At 42.9% G+C, this 25,157-nt stretch overlaps 1 long non-coding RNA gene across 1 annotated transcript in view; it reads left to right on the forward strand.

Moving 5' to 3' along the window:
- Nucleotides 1–25,157, forward strand: part of LOC130541042 (uncharacterized) — a 66,255-nt gene that overhangs the window by 1,025 nt on the left and 40,073 nt on the right. Inside the window, exon 2 of the long non-coding RNA XR_010111010.1 lies at nucleotides 123–215. This is a non-coding gene — a long non-coding RNA (uncharacterized LOC130541042). The remainder of the gene's footprint in view (nucleotides 1–122; nucleotides 216–25,157) is intronic.

The following is a 25,157-nucleotide window of genomic DNA, read 5'->3' on the forward strand; positions in this document are numbered from 1 at the left end:
GATAACAATGAGAATCTGTGTTTAGGCTCTGTAGCGCATTTGGCTCTCCCGCCATGTTTGTATGATAAAAGGCAGTGGGCTGTTGTTTATGCGCTTAGCTGGGGTTTATTCTTTTTAAACAGGTCTGGACAGCTGCTTGTTACATTTGGCTCACGCTAGCTTTAAAAAGGAATTTATGGACCTTACTGCAGAACGTCCCAATTCTTCAGGCCAAGGTAAATGCAAGTTGGGGTGGTAGTGAAGTTGCAAACTGCTCCTAAGAAAAAAGGTTAACAAGATATTGTTCCTTCCACCCCCGACCTCCCGTTGGTTCCCCCACCCCAAGAGCCTTCCCACCAGGCTTCAGGGTGACAAACGCTTGGATTTGATGGGGCTGAGACTTGCTTGTGCCTTTGTTGATGGCAGGGCACTTTTATTGAAACTTGTTGAAAGGAGCTAGCTTCGAAGGCTCCTCCAAGACTCTACACCACAGGGGGAAGCAGGACTTTGATTTAAGATACTCACATCTATCAACCACAGGCATTCATTCAGTTTTCTCTTTCATTTGGGGAAGGAAGGGAGAAAATGAATCAGAGGCTGATTTTTTTTTTCTGGCCTGTTTTCCCCAAGCTCCAGGAAATTAAGAAACATGCCATTAGTTTTAGCAAACAATTTAAACAAAGTAAAACCAGATCTCCCACCAAGGCCGAGGACCATGAGGGGTCTGAGTGCCCCTGGCCCTGTTTGTGGACTCTGCGGGTCGTGGAGGAGCCATGAAGTGGGAAGAGAGCTTGGGTGATACAGGATGGTGTGCGTGACAGTCCTCCCTGTGTCTTCTTTGCTACCATATTTATCATAGCTTAGATGTGTGTGGCCTGGTGGCACCAAAGGTGAACAGAAAGCATTTTTGGGGCGCCATGGCCCAGACCTTAGCCTGAACGTTGTGGGAAGCCAGTGGGTGTCTGCATGTGTTGGCGAGAACCAGTGGACATCTCCTTGGAAGCCAGTCCCCAAGGTGGCTCTAGATGGCTTACTCCTGCATCTTGCCAAATCCACAGGGTCCAGCTGTGTCTCCAGGGCTGCGTGGCTTATTGAAAAAGAGAGTGTATGGTGGATTTCAATATCTATATTCTACAAAAAATGTAAAAGGGGCAGGGGACGGGAACAAAGAAACCAGTGCTGGTGATCCTGCCCCCACAGTAAGTTCTGCTTTAGTGTGGACATGGGACAGGGGCCAGCCCCTGCTGCTCCCTGGGGGAACACAGGTCCGTGGGGGTGGCTCACCGTCATGTATGTGATTTTGATGTTTGTACATTTGTTGTACCACATGAACCAGTCTTGGACGGCTGTTCTGAGTAAATGGGATGATGTGGGTAAAGCCCCCAAGACCAGAGCCTGGCACAGGGCCGTGCTGGATAATGCTGACTCATGGTGATGAGGGGAAGGAGGAGGCAGGATGCCATGGGTGAGGAGTCCAGGCTCCAGTGCTGCTGAACCACCATCCACCAGTATGATCTCAGCAAGCCTCTCTCCACCTGGACCCAGATGATTCACCCGTTAAACATCCCAGGCACATTGAAGGGAGATGAACAGTGTCCAGCATGGTCCTCAGCTGTGAGAAGCCATACACTCACCTTTTCCACCCTACAACTTTCCGTCATCTGGGGTGCAGGTTTCTTTCCTCTCTTTTTCCTTATTACAAGGTAAAATACAGTCTTATTACAGAAAACTAGAAACCAGAAAAGCCCATCACACAGTCATTCATTCAACAAATGCGTATTGGGAAGGGTGGGGATGAGCCCCTGGTGGAAATGGGGTGAAGCCGTGGACTTTCTCTGGGTGCGATGAAGGCTGACGGAGGGCTTTGAGCATCCTCAAGATTCAGAAGTCTGTTCTCAGTCATCAGCAGCTGTACCAGGAGAGGAAGAACCTCTGAAGTGTTCTGGCTCCAAAAGCTAGTGAAAGTGCAGATTTCCTGAGAAGGAGTGAAGCTTAGGGCCCTGCCAGGCAGTGATGCTTTCTCAACTTTGGGGGCAGTAAAATGTACAGACTCCGGCGAAGGAGACCAGGAAGGAGGCTGCAAAGTGTGCATGCTCTGGGATGGGGGCAGGGAAGGCTAGCAAAAAGCTGTTGGGGACCCAGCCAGGCTGCTTCCCTTGGAGGCCCAGCCTGAGATGTGTTTCCCACCATATATGGCAGAAATGATTTCAGGTGCTATGTAGATAAGCCACGAACTATCACTGAATCTTTTCTTGGTTGTATTGTGAAAGAAAAAGTCTCTGTTGGGTGCTGGTGTATCTTCGACACCACTTAACACTTGTCAAGCTCTCATTTACTGAGGTAAAGCAGTCCTCAGGCTCAGAGCTTGTGACCAGGGAGTGGTATCTAGCCAAAATTTTATTTCAATGCTTTGTTTTCATTGTCTTTAAAACAAAAGATGGTTATCTTCCATTTGCCATGAAAGATACTGCTTCCCATTTCTGTTTTTTACTCATTTTTCATTAAGGTATAATTTGCATGCAGTAAAGTCTCGTCTTTTTAGTGTACAGTTCTGTGGAATTTCGATAAATGTATCCAGTGTGCAACCATCACATCAAGATATAGAAGGGTTCCTTCACCCCTAAATCCTTCCTTGGGGATGACAACCTCTCTTCACCCTCAGTCCTTTGCAACTAATAATCTGTTTTCTTTTCCTATAGTTTTGTCTTTTCTAGCATGTCCCATAAATGGAATCTTATAGCACGTAGCCTTTTGAGTCTTGCTTCTCTCACTTAGCCGAATGCATCTGATATCCATTCACATTGTGCCCGTATCAGTAGTTCATTCATTTTTAATAATGAGTGGTGTTCAGTTGTAGGCCTACACTATAATTTGTAGAGGGACATTAGGATTGTTTCCAGATTTGGCAGTTACAAATAAAGCCCCTATAAACATTCACGTAGAAGTTTTTCATGAGCATGGATTTTCATTTCTCTTGGGTAAGTACCGATAAGTAGGATTGCTATGTTGTCTAATACATGCATGTTTAACTTTGTAAGAAATGGCCAAGCTGTTTTTCAGAGTGGCTATACTATTCTGCATTCCTACCAGCAACGTATGAGAGTTCCAGTTGCTCCATATCCTCATCAGCACTTGATGTTGTCAGATTTTTTTTTTGTTTTTGTTAGTCTAATGGGTATGTACTAGTATCTCATTGTGGTTTTAGTTTGTATTTTCCTGATGACTAATGATGTTTAACACCTTTTTATGGGCTTATTTAAAATCACTATATTTTCTTTGGTGAAGATTTCAAATCTTTTGCCCATTTTAAAATTCGAATTGTTTGTGTTTTATTATTGAACTTACTGAGTATTTACATATTCTGGATACAAGTTCTTTTCTAGATATGTTATTAGCAAATTATTCTGCTAGCTTTCTTATTAATTTTCTTAATGATGTCTCTTGGAGATTGTATTAATTAGTCTGTTCTCATGCTGCTAATAAAGACATACCTGAGACTGAGTAATTTATAAAGGAAAGAGGTTTAATTGACTCACAGTTCAGCAAGGCTGGGGGAGCCTCAGGAAATGTACAATCATGAAGGAAGGGGAAGCAAATATGTCTTTCTTCACATGGCAGCAGGAAGGAGAAATGCCAAGCAAAAGGGGGAAAAGCCCCTTATAAAACCATCAGATCTCGTGAGAACTCACTCACTATCACAAGAGCAGCAGCATGGAGGTAACTGCCCCCATGATTCAATTACCTCCCACCAGATCCCTCCCATGACATGTGGAGATTTTGGGAACTACAATTCAAGATGAGAGCTGGGTGGGAACACAGCCAAACCATATCAGAGATCATAGGTTGTTAATTTTGATCAAGTATAATTTATCAATTTTTTCTTTTGTGGATTATATTTTTGGGGCCATATCTGAGAAATATTTACTTAATCTAGGGTCACAAAGATTATCTTCTATGTTTTCTCCTGAAGGTTTTATAGTTTAAAGTTTTACATTGAAGTCTATTATCTATTTTGAGTGAATATTTTGATATAGTGTGATATATGAATGGAGGTTCATTTTAAAAATAAATATCCAATTATTCCAACCCCATTGGTTGAGAAGACTACTTTTTCTCTACTTAATTGCCTTTGCAACTGTGTCCTAAATCAACTGACCCACTCTGTATAGGCCTATATCTGGACTTTATAGTCTATTGCGTTGGTCTATATGTCTGCCCTTTCTCTAATTCCACATTCTCTTGAATATCTTACCTTTGTACTAAATCAGGTAGGGTGACTTTATTTAAAATATATTCTTCTGGCCAGCTGTGGTGGGTCACATCTGTAATCCCAGCACTCTGGGAGGCCAAGGTGGGAGAATTGGTTGAGGCCAGGACTTCGCAAACAGCCTGGGCATCATAGGGAGATCCCCATCTCTACAAAAAATAATTTTAAAAAAATTAACTGAGCGTGGTGACACAGGCCTGTAGTCCCACCTACTTAAAGGGCTGAGGTGGGAGGATTGTTTGAGCCAGGAGTTCGGGGCTGCAGTGAGCTATGATTGTGCTACTGGATTCCAGCCTGGGCAACAGAGCAAGACCTTGTCTCCAAAAAATATTTTATATACATATACATATATATATATATAACTGTATATATATATATAACTGTATATATATATAACTGTATATATATAACTGTATATATATAACTGTATATATATATATATAGTTCTATTCTAACTTTATTCTTCTTTTTCAAGATCACTTTTGTTATTTTTTCTTTGTCTTTTCATAAAAATTTTAGAATCTGCTTGTTGATTTCTACAAAAAACTCTGCATTATTTTTAAGTCTTGCTTTGCTGCCCAGGCTGGAGTGCAGTGGCATGATCATGGCTTACAGCAGCTTTGACCTCCTGGGCTCAAGGGATCCTCCTGCCTCAGCCTCCCAAAGTGCTGGGGTTACATATGTGAGCCACCACATCCAGCCTCCCATGGGTTTTGATTAGAATTATGCTGACTGTATAAATCAGTTTGGAAGAATTGACATCTTCACAATATTGTCTTTGTCAACATGGCATGTCTTTCCATTTATTTAGGTCTTTGATTTCCTTTATCATTGTCTTTTTGGTTTTCAGCATATAGAGCTTGCATGTCTCTTATAAGATCCATACCTAAGTATTTTATAGGTTTCGGTGCTATTGTAAGTGGTATCTTAAAAAATTTCAATTTTCATTGCCAAGTATACAGAAATACAATTAATTTTTGAATATGGATCTTATTAACATGATCTTGCCGAACTCACTTTTTAGTTTTAGTAGCTTTTTAATAGACTATTTGAAATTTATATGTAGATTATCATGTCATCTAGCAATAGAGTTTGAATAATTTCTATTGACCTATCCTCAGGTTAGTTGATTCTTTTCTTACCTGTGTTGAGTTTACTAATGAGTCTATCAAAATTATTCTTTATCTGTGTGAGTGTTGTTTTTACTTCCAGCATTTCCAATTGATTTTTTTCTTATAGTTTCACTCCTCTGCTGAAATTATGCATGTGATAATTCATGATGTTCTCATTTCCAGTAGAGTCTGTAACATATTATTCATAGTTATTTTAAATTTCTATCCATTGTGTTTCTACCTTTCCAATGTGGATGTCTTTTTTTCCCTTGCCTTATTGTACTGATACAGTATTAGACAGGAGGAATGAGAGCTGGTATCATCCCTTGTTCTCAATCTTAGGGGAAAAGCATTGTCTTTCACTATTATGTATGACATTAGAGTTGTAAGTTTTCTTGTAATGTCCTTTATCAGGTTGAGATTGTTCCCCTCTAGTCTTTGTTTCCTGAGAGTTTTTTAAATCATGAATATGTGTTTATAAAATGCTTTTTCTGTATCTCTTCTGATGATTATTTGATTTTTATTCTTGTTTGATGATATTACATTGAATATTGATATTACAGTGAGTTACATTGATTGAGTTTTTTGAATGTCAGACTATCCTTGCATTCCTTAAATAAACCCCAGTTGGCTGTAGTGTACTATCCTTTTTATATATGCTTTTTTTTTGCTTGCATTTTGTTAAGGATATTATTTATATTCATGAGGATTATTGGTCTGTAGTTTTCTTTTATTATAATGTATTTGTCTGGTTTAGATATCAGGGTTATACTGATCCCATAAAATGAGTTGGAACATGCACCCTCCTTTTTTTGTATTCTGGGAGAAATTGTGTAAAATTGGTATTATTTCTTTCTTAAATATTCAGTAGAAATAACCAGTGGAGCCATTTGGGCCTGGAGTTTTTTTGTTTTTTTTTTTTCTTCCTTCCTCTTCCTTCCTTCCTTCCTTTTTTTTCACAAGTGCTGACTGCTAGTGAGAGATTTCTTTTTAGAAAGTTTTGGCCAGGTGGCTCACACCTGTAATTCCAGCACTTTGGGAGACCGAGGTGGGTGGATCACCTGAGGACAGGAGTTCGAGACCAGCCTGGTCAACATGGTGAAACCCCATCTCTACTAAAAATACACAAATTAGCTGGGCGTGGTGGCAGGTGACTGTAATTCCAGCTACTTGGGAGGCTGAGGCAGGAGAATTGCTTGAACCCGGGAGGTTGCAGTGAACTGAGATCATGCCATTGCACTACAGCCTGGGTCACAGAATGAGACTCCATCTCAAAAAAACAAAGTTTTAATTATGCATTTAAATTTCCTTAATAGATATAGGATTATCTATTCTTTGTAAGGTGATTTTCAATGTTCAATCTTCCATTCCTGATATTGATCATTTGTGTTGTCCTTTTCCACTGGTCAGTCTTGACAGAGGTTTATCTGTTTTATTATTTTTTTTTCAAAGCAGCAGCTATGGGCTTCATTATTTTCTTTTCTCAATTTCATTAATGTCTACTCTTATCTTCATTATTTCCTTTCTTTTGTTTATGATTGTTTCATCTTCACTAATGGCTTATTATTATTTATGTCTCTTTAAAAATTTTTAGTTGTTGACCCAAGTTTTATAACATGCATCTTTAATTAAAAATTCTAACCTCAAATAATATAATACTACTTTATATCTAGTCTAAGAAACTTACAAAATATGCCAATTATTCTTTTCTCCAACACTTTTGTGTCATTGGTGTCATATATTAATATTTTATTTTTATGTATGCTATGAGTACACAACAGCTTGTTACTACTTTTGTTTTTGCTACTACTTTTTTGAAAGTCAGTTATCTTTTAGATTAGGAATTGACAAATTTTTTCTGTAAAGGGTCAAATAGTAAATATTTTAGGTCTTGTAGGCCACAAATTCTGGACCCGTCATAGTGTAAAAGCAGCCATAGACAATACATACATAAACTTGTGTGGCTTTGGTCCAGTAAAAACCTTTATTTACAAAAACAGGCAGTGGGCTAGATTTGGCCCACAGGCTGGGATACATTTTGGGTTGATAGTTCTTGTTGTTGTTGTTGTTTTAGCACTTGTATTGTCTTGTGGCTTGCCTGACATCTCAGGGGAAGTCTGATGTAATTCTTATCTTTGTTCCTCTGCATGTATTATTTTTCTCTGTCTACCTTTATGATTTTCTCTTTATCTTTAGTGTTCAGCAGTTTGAATAAGCTATTTCTAGGTGTTTGTTTTTGTTTAATTTATCCTGGTTGGTGTACTCTCAGCTTTTTGGATCTGTGGTTTTGTGTCTGTCATTAGTTTTGAAAAATGCTTTTTGTATAATTTCAACTATTTTAATGTATTAATGTACATCTTTTGTATTTTAATGTATTAATATTGGTTTCATGGCCCATAAAATGGTTTGCTTTGGTTAATGTTTCTTGTGTACTTGGGTGGAGTGTTCTATAAATGTCAATTAGATAATTATTTCTTCAAATATTTTTTTCTGCCTCATTCTGTCTTCTCATTCTGTAATTCCAGTTACTGTTCTGCTAGACCATTTGTTATTGTCTCACAATTCTTGGATACTCTGCTTATTTTTAAAGCTCCTTTTCCTCTTTGAGCTTGAATAATTTCTATTGACCTATCTTAAGTTAGTTGATTCTTTTCTTACCTGTGTTAAATTTACTGATGAGTCTGTCAAAATCATTATCTTTATGAGCGTGATTTTTATTTCAAGAATTTCCATTTGATTTTTTTTCTTATCATTTTACTCCTCTGCTGAACTTACCCATTTGATAATTCATGGTGTTCTCATTTCCACTAGAGTCTATAACATTTTAATCAGTTATTTAAAATTCCTATCTAATAATTCCATCATCTGTATCATAGCTGTGTCTAATTCTGTTGATTCTTTTGTCTCTTGACAGTGTGGTTTTTTTTTTTTTTTTCCCTCACTTCTTTGAATGCCTCACATTTTTTTATTGAAAGCCAGACATCTTATGTAGCACAATAGATACTGAGGTTTTAACATCTGGGAATGGAGCATGTCTTTATTTCTGCTAGGACTTCAGTATGGGCAGTTGAGTTGGTCTATTTAGGAATTCAGATGTGTTAGATTTCATTGTTGGCTATAGTTGCTCCCAGTGTGCTGCCAGCTTCAAAGTCCTTTTATGTTAGTTTGAGTTTAAGTTGGGGGCTGGTTTGCCAGAGGATTTTTTTCAACCTCTGCTCCACCCTCAGCTTTTAGTCTTCCTTTGTGCTTTGCCATAGATTGGGTCTCTCTCCTGTCTCTTGTCCCTCTCCTGGGAAGAGACCACTGTTACCTGCTACTCTATATCTGTTTGCCTGGTAGTAGGGGTTGGGGAATATTCTCTGTTGTGCTTATTTTGTCTCAGTCTTAGCCAGGCACTTCATGGTTCTGTTTAGCTCCCAGCTATTGGTCTGGGCTTAGGATGCATTCCTGCCTGCCCTACTATACACCAGGAATAGTGTGAGGGTGGTTTGCTGTTGTTGTAGTTTCCTTCAGTCAGTTTCAATAATTTTCATTAGTGCCCTCATGGCAGTAGGTTTCATTGCCCTTCCCCTAGACATTTTAGGGAGATCCAGGTGAGGATCTGTGCTTTTTTTGCAGTGGTTTCTGTCCTCCTTCCCCAGTGCTATGCTGCAAGGGATGCTTTCTCAGTATTCTTATCTTGCCCTTTCCTATCTTTTTTGTGGGCACTCAGTTCAGCTATGGAAACAAGCCTGCATATAGAGTGAATTCATCTTATGTCTGTGGCTCTCAGAAGTGCCATATAGTCTCAGCAGCCCACGCTCAGCCTTTAGCAATTTGTTAAATATTCTAGCTATTTTTTTTTCCTGCCAGCATCTGATGGCACCTACTCCAGGTAAGCAAGTATTCCAGGACTGGAATACTCTCCTTAGAGGTACCTATCTTTCCTTACATTTCAGGTTAGCTGGTTGCCTTGTAACTCAGATCTCTGCTGGATTAAAGAAAAGTTGCAAAATTTCAAATTATCTGGCTTGGTTTTCTATTGGAGTAGGAAGAATAGGAGTGATGGTCTTTCCAGCATTCTACATCTGAAGCAGTTCAACTTCTTTTAAAAATAAACTTTCTCCAGTAAAACTAATGTGTCCTTTAATATATTAATGATATGAAGCAAAGCAAATACTATGAAGCAAGGTTAATCATACAAAGCACCTACAACAGGGCTTTGGAGTCAGCATTCTGTCTCATATTTTCTGTGTGACTTTGGAGAAGGTACTGGACCTTGAGCATCAGTTTCTGTTTCCTTGTCTGTGCAATGGAGATCAAATATTATCCAAAGAATTAAAAGAGCTAGTATATAAAAAGTGCTTGGCTGATGTTAAGTGCTCCACTAAATTGATAAAATTAACAAATGTTATTACTTTACATGGATTTAAAGTCCATCTCTGCAGTGTGGAAGACAGTCCCAGATGCAGTTGGGAAATGAGGTGATTCTTCTCTGTGTGATTCCCAAATCTCCTGGACTCTGGCTGGCATAAGTGTGTGTGTGTGTGTGTGTTTATGAGAATGTTCACTCGTAGAATTCTCTAAAGTAGCTTCTGCCACTACTACCACCATTCAAAGCATACTCTAAGGCAAAAGAAGGAAATATTTAAAGAGTGTGAGAGACAGTGAAAATATCCAGCCCAAGACCAGGCATGGAGAAAGCCCCCAGGAAACGTCAGCAAAGTGAGGAGGGAATGTACAGATGGGAGAAGTATGTATGGCTTGGAATAGACGCCCCCCCAGCTTAGTCCCTGCATGTGAACCAATAGCTGTGTGTCTGGGTGACCTTGGGCTGGACCCTTGACACCCCTGAGCCTCAATTTCTCATTAGCAAGATGGCAGAAATCTCTGCTGCCCTCCCTCACCTCCTATGATTGTTGTGAAGCCGAAACAAGACCATGTCTGTGACCATTTGGAAACTCTACAAACATATCAGGCATTAGTGTTAAAAATGATCACTCAAACCCATTCTGAAAGGTTGAAGGATACGTGAAAAGTGGACCTTGAGGCCTTCTCAATTATGGCTTCAGAAATAGTTAAGGTAAAGTCAGGCGGCAAGTGATCAATGCCTCTCGATGTTTCTCTCCCAAGGAGGCACTCAGATTTTTGCAGCTGCCTGACATGTTTCTTAACAACTTACCTCCAACTGGAGAAACATCAGTAGTTGTCGAGGCCACAGTTTGTCTGGCTGATTTATACAAATCGGTGAAACAATATCTCCAGCCTATTCTTTGATCTTGGTTTGAAGCAAGTCAACTTAAACACTCATGGGAGCTGGAAGGAGATCCTTCATATAAATGTGCCCACAAATCTTTCTTGGATGCTCAGGGTGAGGCCTCTGCTAGTTGCTTCAAAGGCCTCATCCATCATGACAGGGGGAATAAAAACTCAAGTTATGCTTTATTAACCTTATTGATTGCCACCCTTGACCCAACTCAACCCATATCCAACTGTGGCAGGAATTTCTAACTCAACTTTTGCTGTAGTAGAACTGCACTTCCTCCACCACAATCCTCTCTGCACCCTCCCTCCCTGGCCCTGGCACCTCTCTTTAATCAAGAAGGGCAGCAGGGAAGGAAGATCTCACTGCTGGAGACCAAGTGCTGTGGGTCATTAAGGGGGCCAGTTCTGGAGCTTGAATGCCTGGGTTTGAATCCCAGCTCCGGCATATACTGACCTTGGGCGAGTTCTAGAAATCTGCCCCTGCCTCAGAGTCTCCATTTATAAATTTATACGGTTCATTGGTAGGGATTATACCAGATAAACAGAATCAGGAATTTAAATATGTATATTTTAAGGAATTGGCTGTGGGACTGTGGAGTCTGGCCTAGTAAGGCTGAAATCTGCAGGGCAGGCTGACAGACTAGAGGCCTGCAGGCAGGAGCTGATGCTGTGGACTAGACCAGGGGCAAAATTTTATTTTCCTCAGTGAACCTCAGTTTTGCTATTGAGGTCTTTCTACTGATTGGATGAGGTCCCCAGATTATTAAGGACAATCCTTACTTAAAGTCCCCGACTGTAGACATTAACCCATGATAACTATAATACTGTCACAGCAGCACCTGCATTAGTGCTTTGTGGAATAACTAGGTGCTAGAGCCTAGCCAAGTTGACACATTAAACTGACCAGCACAGATGGTGTAGAAGTGATGTGAAGAGTATGAGGTACTACATGTAATGTTTGCAGGCTGGGACCCAGAACACAGTGTGGACTCAATAAATATGAGCTGTTCTTATTGCTGCGAGGATGCAGAGAGGAGACTCACAAATGGCCCCGTGTATAGTAAGTGCTCAGTAAACATTAGCGATTATTATGTCTTCAAAATTTCACTCAATATGCATCATTAATGTCAGGGCTGTGATGGTGGTGGGGGCACTGACTGGGGCCTATGGTAGCAAGTCATCTCATGCACACTCACACACAAACTCTGTCTCATACACACTTGCATACTCACACCCGTACGCATACACACGCTCATACAATCATACACACACACACACATGGTTGATGACAAGTGGTGACTTCATAGGGTGAGGACTTATGAAGGATCTAGCGTCTGAGGGCTTGGGGAGTGGAGGTTTGCAGGATGAGCGAGTTTCCTGGGGAAGGGGTGGTGGCTGGAGGGGCGGGGCTGCGGAAGCCCACCACAGCTAGGACAGGCGCAAGCGTCGGCCCCTGGGCAGGGTCCTAGTGTGGTGGGGTGGGTCCCAGCCAAACCCTGCATATCAGGTCCTGACTATGGATACTTGATTGCTTTGATTTGATTTGATTTATTTTATTTTTTTGAGATGGAGTCTCACTCTGTCACCCAGGCTGGAGTACGATGGCATGATCTCAGCTCACTGCAACCTCTGCCTCCCGGGTTCAAGCGATTCTCCTGCCTCAGCCTCCTGGAATTGCAGGCACCCACCACCATGCCTGGCTAATTTTTGTATTTTTAGTAGAGATGGGGTTTCACCATGTTGGCCAGGCTGGTCTCGAACTCCTGACTTCAGGTGATCTGCCCTCCTTGACCTTCCAAAGTGCTGGGATTACAGGTATAAGCCACCGTGCCTGGCCCTGCTTTGATTTTATATTGGCATTTTTTTTCTCTTTTAGTCTGAAAATAATTTTAAAAATTGCTTATTGGCCATATCCATCTATCAATCTATTTAAAAAATAACATACCAACATTATTGCTAACAATATGATTATTCCTAAAAACAGCTCCAGATTTCTTTGCAGTTCTTGTCTCACTAGGGGTGTGTGTCCCTATCTGTGTATTTTAAAATCATCTGAAATGATTCTTCTCTGATTGGGGAAACCAGGAGGTGGCTAACCTTTACTTAAAGGCCAGATCACCTAGGTAAAAAATGAGATATCCTCTTGAAAGCAACAAGGACAAAGTTGTTCAGCATGCGTAAACCTGAGTGTCGTGATTGGTTTGTCTGGTCTGGTCAGGATACACATGCGCTCCACATCCCCCTTGCCATCTCAGGTCCAGGCCAACATTGTCTCTCACCTGACAACTGTCACAGCTTCCAAAATGGTCTCCCTGCTCCCACTCTACCCTGTGCCCTATCCTCATCCTTTTGTACTTGGCAGCCAGAGTGATTTCTTTTCCAAATTGAACTGTAATATCACACTGAAAAGGGGTTCAAACAATTGTCACAAAGTCATGGACAGAATGGGAGGCCATTACCTAAGTGAAATGAGTCAGAAGCAGAAAGTCAAGTCACTGCATGTTCTCACTTATAAGTGGGGGCTAAACAGTGGGTACACATGGGCATACAGAGGAGGGTAATAGACACTATAGACTCCAGCAGGTGGGAGGGTGGGTGTATTAGTCTGTTCTCACTCTGCTAATAAAGAAGTACCAGAGACTGAGTAATTTATAAAGAAAAAGAGGCTTAATGGGCTTACAGTTCCACATGGCTGGAGAGGCCTCACAATCATGGCAGAAGGCAAAGGAGGAGCAAAGGGAGGTCTTACATGGCAGCAGGCAAGAGGGCATGTGCAGGGGAACTGCCCTTTATAGAGCCTTCAGATTGAGTGAGACTTATTCACTGTCACAAGAAGGGGAAAAATCCACCACCATGATTCAATCACCTCCCACCGGGTTCCTCCCATGACACATGCGGATTATGTGGGCTACAATTCAAGATGAGATTTGGGTGGGTACACAGCCAAACCATATCAGTGGGAGAGGGTTGAGTGTTGACAAGTTACCTATGGGGTACAAAGTGCACTCTTCGGATGATTTGGGTACACTGAAAGCCCAGACTTCACTGCCATGCAGCATATGGAGGTAACGACTGCAGTTGTATCCCCTAAAGCTATAAAAATTTTTAAAATAAAATGGTCATATAGCACACTTCTATGGAACCTCAACCCAGATCAAGAAGTTGCTTCCTTGTCCCATCTCAGAAACTGTGTCCCCCTCACCCCCAGCAAGAGAACCACTGTTTTGACATCTCACATTATTATTTCATTTTACCTGCATTTGAATTGTCTTTCAATGGAGTAACTCAGATTATATTCTGTTGCGTCTTGCTCCTTTTGCATAACTTTTTAAAGTGAGACACAACCATGTAGTTGTGTGAGGGTATAGCTCTGTTGTTATTTTTGTTGTACAATATTCTATTTATGAATATGCTATCATTTATTTATCTATTTTGCTGTTGATGGATATTTGAGTTGTTTCCTTTTTGGGGGCTACTACAAACAGCACATGTATGAACATTCCTGTCCACGTATACACCGCTGTTGGACAGAAGCAGATTTTCTGTGTTATGGAGTATGCGTAGGTTCAGTTTCTATAGATACCACCAGTTTTCCAAAGCAGTGGTCCTAGTCCACATTCCCAGCTGCACTGTATGAGAATTCTAGCTGTTCTATACCCTTGGATTATGTGCCATTGTCTGGGGGTCTTCTGTTTGTTTTATTTTTGTTTCTTTAGTTTTTCCATTCTCTGAGTGTGTAGAGTATTTTACTGTGCTTTTAATTTGCATTTATCTGATGGCTAATTAGGTTGAGCCTCTTTTCATGTGCTTATTGATTCTTTGGACATCTTTTTGTGAAGTGTGCCTGTTCAAGTCTTTTGCCCATTTTTATATAGGTGTGTTTGTATTCTCTCTGGACTTGTAATACCTTACAGGTCTGGATATGACTCCTCTGTCATTTGTATGTGATTTAGTTATGAAAGAGAATCTGTTCAGGAATCTGATCTTGTCACTCTCCTGGCATCCCCGTCTTCATAGGTCAGCATCTTTGAGAGGTTCTGGTACTCAGGCCTTTGAGTTCTCTGGCCTGTCTTTGGGCCACCCCATTCTGTGGCTTCTCCTTCAGCTATACTAGAGCCTCTAGAGTGTCCTTCTCCTTGTCCTGGAATCTGACACAGGGCAGTGTGACTCAGAGCTAAGGGCACAGACTCTGGAGCCACACTGCCCGGTCTCACCGCTCAAGTGTCGAATGGTGCTGACAATAATAATAATCCCCCCTCAAGAGTTGTGAGGAGTTAATGTGAAGTCCTTAGAAGAGTGCTGAGCACATGGCAAGGCGGGGTGAGCGTGAATATTTTTTTATCATCATTTATGTTCATTGAGGTTCTGCTTTTGGAAATGTCCTTTCCTTTCATCACCTATGATTCTAATCACCCTTGGCTAATTCCTACCTACCCTATAAGTCTCAGCTCCAAAATCATGTCTTCAGGGAAGCCCTCTGTATCGGTCAGCACAAGCTTAGTTGACTTGCAGTAATGAACAACCTCAAACTTGCAGTGGCTTTAAACCATCAGAACATATTTTCTGCCACATGTTCCCTGTTGGGTGGCTAGGGGATCTGCCACCATGATACTTTTGAATCTTTGCTCCAGAACCTTGTCCATGGACCAGCCACTACCTGGACTGTCAATAGGCAGTGGTAGAGGGAAAAAAGGCTCTGGTAGGTTTCACACAGGGGATTAAGGCTCACCAGGAATGACTCTTATGTGTCTCCCACTCTCGCCAGAACTAGTCACAGGCCACATTGACCACAGGGGCCAGGAAGTTCAGTCGCACCTTGTACTCGGAAGGAGAGAGAACTGAGATATTTGGAGGGTTGCACCAATGACTAATGACAATTTGCCTGAACCCCAAACTGAGTTAGGCCATGCTATTGTGTGCTTTGTCTATTTCACCTTTCTAACACACACCAGTGTGCAGTCATGTGTTTGTGTGACTATTTGATTATCGTCTATGTCTCCCACCAGGCTGAATTTCACAAGGGCAGGGCCCTATTGGAACTGTTGACTGCTCTATCCCTGTTTCTGTCACTTGCCCCTTGCAGACATTTGAGAAGTTTGGTGTCTATAGCAGTCAATCATTGGAAAATAGATGCTGGTCTCTTTATCCTGCCATCTCTAGATACCTTTTCTTCTTTTAATTATTCACTGCAGAAATTTATATACCCATCTCCCAGCTTCCACAGTTATCAACATGCCAATCTTGTTTCATCAAATTCCCATATTTCATTGCAGAAATTTTTGAGTCTATAAAAAATAGAATCATATAGTAAACTCTCATGTCACCATCTCCCAGCTTAAACCGTTATCAACATGCCAATCTTGTTTCATTGAATTCCCATATTCTCTCCCCACCACTATTTTAAAGTAAACACATCCTATCATTTCATTCACAAGTCATTCACTACAATGTAATACCATTACTGTGCCTCAAAACTGGACAGTCATTTTAAAATATCATATAATACCCAGTCAATGTTGCAATTCCATTGATGGCCTCATAAATGCTTTGTTTAAATTAAGATCCAAAGAAGATCCACACATTGCATTTGGTTGATTTGGTTTTGGAAATCTTTAATGAATCTCCATTCCCTTTTTTATTTTCTTATTTTTCTATTGGAAACCATATCACCCATCCTGTAGCCTTTGCCATAATCTTGATTTTGCTGATGGGATGGTGTCTTCTGATATGTTCCTCTGTCCCCTGTGTGTCCTGCAAACCTGTAGCTAGCTCTCAGTAAGATCTAGAAGTTTGATGATGTTCATATTTGACTTTTTTGGCAAGAATTCATCAGAGTTGTCATTGTATACTTGTACTGCCTCATTCCATGTGATGTCTGTTTGTCTGTTAAGCTTCCTCAGAGGTTTTGGGGTTTGCCAGCCTGATCCACCATGGTACCCACCTTCATCCACGGTACCCACCCCCACCCCCCAATTCCCAGTGACCCCACTCCTGTTTACTTTGTTCCACTTTCTTACAAGAAAAATCACATCCTAAAATGTTCCCTCCTTGCACGGAAAACCCATCCAGACGAGGCTCAAGTCATAAAAGAGCATGAGACATGGATCTCCATTTGTTACGAAGTTAGTGGGCATCAGCTTTATCAACAGCCCCCATCTTTAATCAAGAAGAAATTACCCACTGGTGGGACATTATGGTTTTCTTTTACAACTAGCTCATTTTTTAAAAAATTAATTTCAGTTCTTTTTTTTTTTTAATTTTACGTTTCGGGATCCATGTGCAGGATGTGCAGGTTTGTTACATGGGTAAACATGTGCCATGGTGGTTTGCTGCCCCCATCATCCCATCACCTAGGTATTAAACCCCACATGCATTAGCTATTTATCATGATGCTTTCCCCCACCATCCCCCCACACAGGCCCCAGTGTGTGTTGTTCCCCTCCCTGTGTCCATGTGTTCTCATTGTTCAGCTCCCACTTACAAGTGAGAACATCCGGCATTTGGTTTTCTGTTCCTGCGTTCGTTTGCTGAGGTTAATGGCTCAGTTCAACTTTTAAGCAAGGAAAGAGAAGGATAATTGTGCAGCGTTTCCTGAAAAGTTATGAAAGAAAGCAAAGGGTCATTTTTCAGAACTCCTCTCCCACCATTAAGAATCATCCGTCGTGGCTCTTCCTTGCATCTTGCAGCCGAGCTGTAAGCCCTGGAATTGGCTGATGGGGCTTTGCTTCCAAAGATGTTTCTCAGATCCTCCTATTTACAAGGAGGGTGTTTGGAACTAGAAAAAAGCTGCAGGTTCGCATCAGGGGAAATTCTCAGTGCAGCTCACACACTCTCATGCCTGCTGGGAATCCGGGCCCTCCCCACTCCCACCCTCTCCTCTGCAGCCCTCTCCTCTCTTCTCCATCCTTATTTCCATTCGAATCAGTGGTTATGGGGTGCTGTCAGGCCTGAGCACTGATGAAGGGATTTTTCAAGCTGTAATTTGTCATGTGGATGAAGGTTTGATCCCTTGTTTGGTGCCCGCAACATTGGGGTCCTAATTTCCACTCCAGGGCCAGTTCTCTGTGGAGCAGGGCAAAGCTTGCCTAACCTTTCTATGTTAGTTTCATCTCCTGGAAAATAGAGTTAATATCTACCCTGCTCCTAGGAACACGGGAATTAGTTATTGTTTTTTCAGAGTGCTAATCTCATACCTTTGCCAACACAAGGCAATTCCACCAACAGCCCCCAAATTATATCTGATCACATAGTGGCTGAATGTGTTGATCATCACTACTTCCATTGTGAAACTCCAAACGAATATTTTTAAGGTTGCCACTTTATTCATAAATCCAAGAAGTTATCACAGCCACTGCAGTGAGTGAGGTTCAGAGCTGAGGGCCACTTGGAAAAAATCACCACCCACTCCAGCCCCGGCCTCCATCCAAGGCTAGGCAGGCTGTCACGAAGCAAATGAGAAGGTCACGACAGGCTGCAGCTTCGTCCCTTTCCATTTCGGGCTATGATTAATCTTTTCTGATGTTCTTTTATTTGAAAAAATAATCTAAACTGGCCCCAGACAGAACCAACTCTCCTTAAAAGGGAAATCTACATGAAAGGACGGAACGTTGCTCACAGAGAGAGAAGACAGGGAACCCATCGCTGGAGGTTTGAGGCTCCTGAGGAGAGCACTAAGGTGCCTCGTCTTTAACTTATGGGCATAACGGGAGAGCTCTTTCTTCTTGAAGTTGGTGATTCACAACCTCATTTGAGGTCTGATTCCATCAAAAATACATCCAGCTCCAAGGGCTGCCAAAAAAAAGGAGGTTTTCGCTCACCCACGAGACCCCACACAGTTTCTCCTCCAGCCTGGAGACCTGGGTGTACTGTCAGGGCCCCCACCTTCAGTTCTCCTGCCCTCCTGAGTTGTAAGCAGTCCCCAAGAAAGACTCTTCAAGAGGCAGGCTGCTTGGGTCTGGATGGTTCTCTAAGTCAGAGTTTCTCAACTGATGTGCGACTGACATTTGGGGCTGAGTCACTGGGGTGGTGGGGACAGATCTTTGGGGCTGAGTCACTGGGGTGGTGGGGACGGATCTTTGGGGCTGAGTCACTGGGGTGGTGGGGACGGATCTTTGGGGCTGAGTCACTGGGGTGGTGGGGACGGATCTTTGGGGCTGAGTCACTGGGGTGGTGGGGACTGACCTGTGTATCACGGGAGGTTTAGCAGCCTTCCTGCTCCCACCCACTGGATTCTGTGAGCAGCCCCTTCTCCCATTGCGACAACCAAAAATGTCTTCAGACATTGCCAAATGCTTCTGGGTGAGAGGGCGCAAAATCACCCTGCTGGCAATTCATGGAGCTGTTGGTCCCACAGCCCTTTCCAGGGTGCCTTCATGTCCACAGGGAAACTTCAAAGTGCCAGGGCCTTTGGCTGAGTGGGTGAGACCTTGGGAAGGCAGAGCATGGAGCTGTCCTGATATGGGAGCATTTTTTTCCCTTGTGCACACATCCGCCTGGCAACTGTGCTACGAGTCATTGTGGCCTGCCTCCCAGGTGCCCCTTTGAATTGTGCCCACAAACCAGGTGGTTAATCAGCTCTCCAGCGCTGCTTGGAAGCGTCCCTGCCTAAGCGAGCATGTAATTACCAGCTCGCACCCTCAGCCGTGGACACGCAGGAGAGCAGCGGCAGAAATGGGTGGCTCATTGCAGGAGGGGGAGCGGGGGACTCTGGCCTTTGAAGCGTGACATGAATGCCAAAGATGATGGCGTCCATCCCCTTTGGAGACTGGACATGTTTTGCTGGCCTTTACTGGAACACAGCCACCGGATCCCTGCAGATGGCTAGGGCTACCTGAGCTACCTGTGTGAGGGAGCGGGCCCCCAGCCCCGGGGGGCACCTGAAGAGCGGCCTAAGCCTGCACACACCTTGGCCTCTTGTTAGGTCCAGGGGGGTGTTTTATTTGGCAGCCTTGCTCCCCATCATATCAAACGAATTAAAATACGCCCACACTAACTATAGTGTGTTTGCAGTAAAAATATTTGAAAGGAGTTTAATGATTTTGCTTCTTAAATTATCTAGCAGCAGGTAATCCATCAAAGTTGCAATTACCTGTGATTTGCCCCACAACCAATAGGCATCCTTAGGCATTCTTGCAATGGTTTTCTCAAACGTAATGCAGTTTTTAGGACGACGACATCATCAATACAGCACCCAGCAAGCGGTGAGGAGGCTGCACTGCTATAGTTGGCAGGCATTTAATGAAGCATTTATTAATTTTGATTTTGTGGCTTTCTTGTTGAATTTTGGAGCCCATAATTTTCTTCCACATTGCACACACTTGCGTGGACCCCAGAAAGGTTCATGCCTAAGGCTCTTGGGGGTTTGTGGGTGGGGGGGTGCTCTTTTTTCTTGGCAGTATGCTGAAGGTGAGAAGATTCCAGAGGTAGCTGAACAGTTGCTTTGCTGGGGAGGGTTTGCTTAGCTGCTGGAGTCACTCCCAGTTTCCTCTTTCTTGGTTTTTGTGGTGGTAAAAATTAAGTCCAAGCATCTGGAGAGTCACATGTGTGATTTGCAAACATCAAACACAGCATTCATTCCTTATTTCTTGATTAATTTATTGGCTGTCGGCTTTCTGATCAGTCTACCAGCTGGGCATTTTACTTTTCTCTTACTGCAAACGAAGCGTAATTGCTGGGACGCAAACCGGGCGGAAAAACAATGAGAAATTAGGCATAATTGGGCGGCATTTCCTGACGAGCTATAATGCCAAGCTCAACATGGAAGCCAGTGTTTTATTTTCTTTTTTACAAAAAGGGACTTCACAATTATTCCTAGCGCGTGAGTTTTCCTCCTCACTGCTTTCCAATGCCTGGGACTGAGCGGAGGGGGTGATTTCCTTCTTCCCAATCAGAGGTAGCGAATCTCTCAGAGCTTATGGTAATATTTAAAGACATAAAAAGGACAGGACAATTAGAAATGTGCACAGGTAGCTTTAGGGCTGACGTTATTGATGCCTTTGTGATCAATAGCACTATTTTTATTTGGATTGCTGGGTAAGAACAAGCCATAGGAAGCTACGGCCACAAAATTTAGAGAGCCCTGCAGAGGGCCTGTAAAACCCTGTTGTAACTCTCATGTCAGGCCGGGAATAACGGCTGATTTAAAGGCTTTGGCTGGTGCAGTGAGGCGGGGTTTCCATCAGTGTATGCCCAGGAGAGGGGATTACATCTGCCTGGCGTCCAGACTCCAGGTGGAGTGAAGCCGTTTATAACACAATTTGGCTGCAGTTGAATTTTAATCTTGGGATCCACCGATTGCTTTAAGGGCGAGCTCGAGAAGCCGCCGTTTGTTTTTAATAGCTTTACCCAGAGACTAAAGAAATCCCTCCCCCCACAGTTGTTCTGTTAGGGGTTGTGTTTGTGGAAGGGAATTGAAAGAGAAGATTTGGTAAATAGGAGCCATGGACTGTCGTGCTTTCTGGATGAACTGTTTGGACACTGGCTTTCTGATAATCATCGTAGCTAATATTTACTGGGTGCTAATGAGACGTGGGGATGCTGCTAAGCACATTTCACATCATGTTTATCTTCTTAATTGTTTATTTTATTTCATTATTTTTTTGAGACAGACTCTCACTCTGTTGCCCAGGCTGGAGTACAGTGGTGCAATCACCACTCACTGCAGCCTCTGCCTTTGAAAGGGCTCAAGCAATCTTCCCACCTCAGCCTCCCAGGTAGCTGGGACCACAGGCACATGCCACCACGCCTGGCTAAATTCTTTTGTATTTTTTGTAGTTTTGTAGAGATGTGGTCTCCCCATGTTGCCCAGGCTGGTCTTGAACTCCTAGGCTCAAGCAAGCCACCCACCTTGGCCTTCCAAAGTGCTGGGATTATAGGCCTGAGCTACCATGCCCAGCCACATCATGTTTATTTAAAAACAAACAAACAAACAAAAACAAAACCCAACTCACAACAACCTGTGAGAGACTATCTCAGGCCCATCTTCTGGACCTGCACTGGCCAATATGGTCACCATTCATTACTGCGCTTGAAATGTGGCCAGTCCATACAGAGACAAGTTGTAAATGTCAAACAGTCACCAGATTTCAGACTTAAGGTGAAAAAAAAAAAAGTGTTAACTACTCAATAACTTTTATATTGATTACATGCTGGGATTTGGGTGATATAAAATGTATAACGAAAATTGTATTCTTTTGATTGTGTACCCATTTGTTTTTACTTTTTGAAAATGTGGCTAGGAAATAAAAAATTACGGATGTGATTCACATGATACTTCTAAGGCACTGATCTTAGAAGAAGAAAAGACGCACAGACCTGTAATCCCAGCACTCTGGGAGGCCACAGTGGGCGGATCACCTGAGGTCAGGAGTTTGAGACCAGCCTGGACAACATGATGAAACCCCATCTCTACTAAAAAGGCAAAAATTAGTGGGCGTGGTGGCATGCTACTTAGGAGGCTGAGTCAGGAGAATTGCTTGAACCTGGGAGGCGGAGGTTGCAGTGAGCCAAGATCATGTCACTGCACTCCAGCGTGGGTGACAGAGTGAGACTCAATTAAAAAAGAAAGAAAGAAAGAAAGAAAGAAAGAAAGAAAGAAAGAAAGAAAGAAAGAAAAAGAGGCCCAGAGACTTAAAGGATCTTGCCCAAGGCAGCCCAGCATGCAAGTGTCCGGGCCTTTTAGATGCTAACAACATGACCCCAGAATGGGCACTTGTGCATGAGTCAGTTTCTCAGTCAGCTTTTTGTCATCGGCCCTACATCCCTGCAGACCTTGGCTGAATTTGTAGCCCCTCCGGTCTCAGTTTTCCCAGCTCGGTCATCAGAGGCTGGAGTTGAATGATCTTTGTGGCTTTTTTGCGGACAATGATGTTCTCAATTTTGTACTCTTTGGCACAGAGTGGTGTCATGTGGAGAGGGGAGCATCAGTCTCTCTCTTAATGCTTATTTAATTATATTTAATTAGGAATCTTGTTGCAATTGGTCTCCTGGGGCCATCTGCTGTGGAGATTTTTGAAAAATCCAAATTTTATTTCTTGCCATCGATCCATGTGGTTAATGGGCCTGAGGAGGAATGATGTCATCTGTCCTTCTAACTTAGCACAAGAGGCAGGAGGAGAAATTGAGCAAAATCAGGCTGAGCGCCCGAGAAGGCCACCCTTTGGAGAGCCAGGGCGGGCCTGGCTCATTCCTTCAGGTTCTCATCTGTAGTGTCCACGGTGTGCCCCAGCTTGCTCTGCCCTGTGCCAGGATTTTGGGGACAGCTGGGTTCTGGCATCATCTGTGCCCTTGTTAACATGGTACCCTAAAATTGATGCTTGCCCTGATGGTAAAATGGTGGTCTGCATGTGATGGGCACCAATTTGTGACGTCCAGGGTTCTTGAGTCAGCCACATCTTCCCTGGGTTGCCTTCAAGATGACCTGAGTGGACTCACTGCCTATTCTTTTCCCTCTAGGTGGAATAGGATTCTTACGGGAGTAGGGTGATAAGAGAAGGGGGCTCTCCTTCATTGCTGCCATCGGGCTCCTTGGTGGAAAACTGGGGCAGGATTCAAAGCAAGGCTGACATGACCTGTACTTCCCCAGAAAGGAGACGCTGGAGGCCTGGCTAGGGCCAGCTCTCCAGCCCCGGCAGCTGCCCCCCACCCACCCCCACCGGGCATTTAATCAGTGTAACTGATTAGTTGAAACACACCACAGGCTGGGAGCCTGCGACCCTGGCTGACGTCCCGGGCTGTTGTTTATGGCTGGGTGATTTGAGGCAAGCCTCCCGACCCCGCTGAGCCTCGGATCCCTCATTTACAAAATGAGACTTATCATATCTGCCCCCCTCCCTCCCCAAGTTGTTGAGAGGCTCCAACAATGTAGAGAGGCTGATATGAAATGTGGGTAAACAGGAGAGTGGTATTTAAATGTACGCTCTTACCATAATTGCCTTGTATTGTGTGTGTATATCTTATCTCCCCAATTAGATGCGAGATCCTTGGTGACAGCCACCATGTCTCCCCCCTTTTGATATTCCCCACGCAGCCGGGATGATGCTGAACATATGGCTGCTGCTCAATAAATATGTTCTGAATTGTACTGAATTTCATTTTGGTTCCAAATCACCCTAAAAACTTGATCAGGTGCAGCCCAAAGGAGCAGGCTGGATGACGGAGGCTCCCCAGCCTGGCTCTGTGGCCGTTATGGGAAAATATCTGTGGAATGAATGAATAGATGAATGAATGAATGCCTCGTGGTGTTTGCTTTACTCTTCCTGCTCCCAGCTTTGACACTGGCTGTGAAATCTGCCTCCTGTGCTCAAAATGACTTCTCCGTCTCCTCCTTCGGGATACGCTTTCTGCATCCTGCCTCGCTGTAGCTCAGATTTCTATTAAGTAGTCAAACATAATATAAAATTGCCAACAAAAAGATCATTCCTGGATTAATCTCCCCCTTTACATAGGGAAAGACATAAAAGAGAGCATAAGATAAGAAAAGGAAACGAAATTAATCTTATACTTTCTATGGCTGCCTGTTAATTTCAAGCTTTCCTGCATCCAGGTGCCTGTGTTCCTGCTCGGTTTCTGGATGGCTTGGTACTTAAATGAAACATCTTATTAATCATTTCCCGGGAATGCTGTGCAGGCAAAAGGAAAACAAAGGCATTCAGGAGCCACAGTAAGTTTATTTTTATAGTAATGCGTACCTTATCATCAAGCATGGCCAAGTCATCAAAATGCTAAGCCACTTTTGTATACGATCTCACACTGCTATTGATAAATCACGTTAACAGTAAGCTGCTGGATCAATTCTGCCCTGACACCAACCTCTCCACGAAATAGAGATTCGAGAATAAATGTGAAGGTAACCAGGGAATAAAACTGTTTGAGAAGTTTCACAAAAGAAGCTGAACTCTGCTAATCAGAAAGTAGATCCATCTTTAATTCCGAAATGACCGCACAGCAATTCAGCAGTCCAGAGGACAGGCAGAGTTTCTCAGCCCCGGGGTGGAATGGATGGCTTCCTATCTCTGTCCTGCCAAGGCTGCGTTCTCACATCTTCCAAAATGTCCATTAACCCCAGCTGGCCCCTCACCCCACCAAGATGATGTAAATATAATGATTAACCAATCCACACTAGCATTAAGATTTCTTGAAACTCCTCTTCACTGAAAAATGCATTAGCTCCTGGCAGTACTGTCCAGAAATTAATTCACAGACAACCGAGCATCATTACCCATGGTCTGCCCTGGCTAACTGCTCTCTCTGTTAGTGAATTTGGGAATGGAAATGAACTATTTCCATCCACTTTATCATCCAGAGACCTTAGTACATAGTGTATCTCTGGTAAGTGCTGTTATTGTAACCTGTTTCTAGAATTGCTATTACCAGTAATTCTGCAGAAACAGGGTCCCACCCAAAGCCATCAGCACAGTGCCTTTAAATCTGAAAATCAGCCTTTAATCTCTACTTTGATGTTGTTGGCAGAGGTGAGAGTTTTATTTCAGCCCAATTGCGGTGTCTTTTAATTTTTTTAAGTAGTGAGCTATCATCCCTCCAACCCCCTCCCCCAA

Source organism: Pan paniscus, chromosome 21, assembly GCF_029289425.2.
Source record: "Pan paniscus chromosome 21, NHGRI_mPanPan1-v2.0_pri, whole genome shotgun sequence".
In the NCBI taxonomy this organism is placed as follows: Eukaryota; Metazoa; Chordata; class Mammalia; order Primates; family Hominidae; genus Pan; species Pan paniscus.